Below are 1,611 nucleotides of genomic sequence, written 5' to 3' on the forward strand. Positions count from 1 at the left end.
ATCTCTTTCTTTAGGCTAGGGAAGTTTTCTTCTATAATTTTGTTGAAGATATTTACTGGCCCTTTAAGTTGGGAATTGTTGCTCTCTTCTATACCTATTATCCTTAGGTTTGGTTTTCTCATTGTGTCCTGCATTTCCTGGTGTTTTGGGTTAGGAGCTTTTTGTTTTTTGCATTTTCTTTGACTGTTGTGTCCATGTTTTCTATGGTATTTTCACCACCTGAGAGTCTCTCGTCTATCTCTTGTATTCTGTTGGTGATGCTTGTGTCTATGACTCCTGATCTCTTTCCTAGGTTTTCTACCTGCAGTGTTGTCTCCCTTTGTAATTTATTGTTTGTTTCTATTTCCATTTTTAGATCTTGGATGGTTTTGTTCATTTCCTTCTCCTGTTTGATTTGTTTTCCTGTAATTATTTAAGGGATTTTTGTGTTTCCTCTTTAAGGGCTTCTAGCTGTTTACCTGTGTTCTCCTGTATTTCTTTAAGGGAGTTATTTATGTCCTTCTTAAAGTCTTCTATCATCATCATGAGAAGTGATTTTAGATCAGAATCTTGCTTTTCCAGAGTGATAGTATATCTAGGACTTGCTATGGTGGGAGAATTGGGTTCTGATGATGCCAAGTAACCTTGGATTCTGTTGCTTATATTCTTATGCTTGCCTCCTGCCATCTGATTATCTCTAGTGCTACCTGCCCTCAATGTCTCTGATGGGAGCCTGTCCTTCCTGTGACCCTGGATGTGTCAGAACTCCTCATATTTCAGCTGTCTCTGTGATCCTGTGATCCTGTGATCCTGGGATCCTGGGATCTTGAGATTCTGGGTGTGTCAGAGCTCCTTGGAGTCAAGGTGCCTCTGGGACCCTGATATCCTGGTGTGACCAAGCTCCTGGGATCCTGAGATCCTCTGATTCTGTGATCCTGGGTGTGTTAGAGTGCCGGGGAATGGAGCTTCCTCTGGGTGTTGCGGGACTGGTTGTGGAGTTCACGCCCAAGGTCTGCCTAGTCCTACAATCTTTGTAGTCAATCATTGGGCTCCCAGGTATTCATGGTTCATCTAACTTAGCTACCAAACTAGGGAGTCCCCAGCCACCCACCTTCCTGTTTATGATTGGTAATGTGACCTGAGATAGTCACAAAAGTGCTTTGCGGACATCAGGCATAACAGAAGGGTTTATGGGAGCAAACACCAGACAAGTTATATGGGGTGCCATGATTCCATACCCTCTCCACATGAGCGTTCCTCAGGATATCAATACATTCAACAACTTAGAAGTAAGGCAGTCAGGGACCACCAGAAAGGGGAAAATGCAAAAGAATTCTGAACCCTTGACCAGTTACCCATTAAAAGCATGCTTTTCATGAGCATTGTCTTAAAACACAGGTTAGCTGATAAGCCCAAAATGTTTACAGACCAGGCATGCTATATGACACCGTGCAGACACCATGACCACACAGTGACAAGCAGACAAGGGGAGAAACTGCATCCCATAAAATATCCTCCGTAAGGCCTACACTCATCTCAGATGGCAGATGATCTCTCAGGGCAAATTCACAGCATTCACACAAGTTTTTTTTTTTCTTTATTTACATTACAAATGCTATCCCAAAAGTTCCC

Source organism: Mus pahari, chromosome 5 (genome assembly GCF_900095145.1).
Source record: "Mus pahari chromosome 5, PAHARI_EIJ_v1.1, whole genome shotgun sequence".
Classification (NCBI taxonomy): Eukaryota; Metazoa; Chordata; class Mammalia; order Rodentia; family Muridae; genus Mus; species Mus pahari.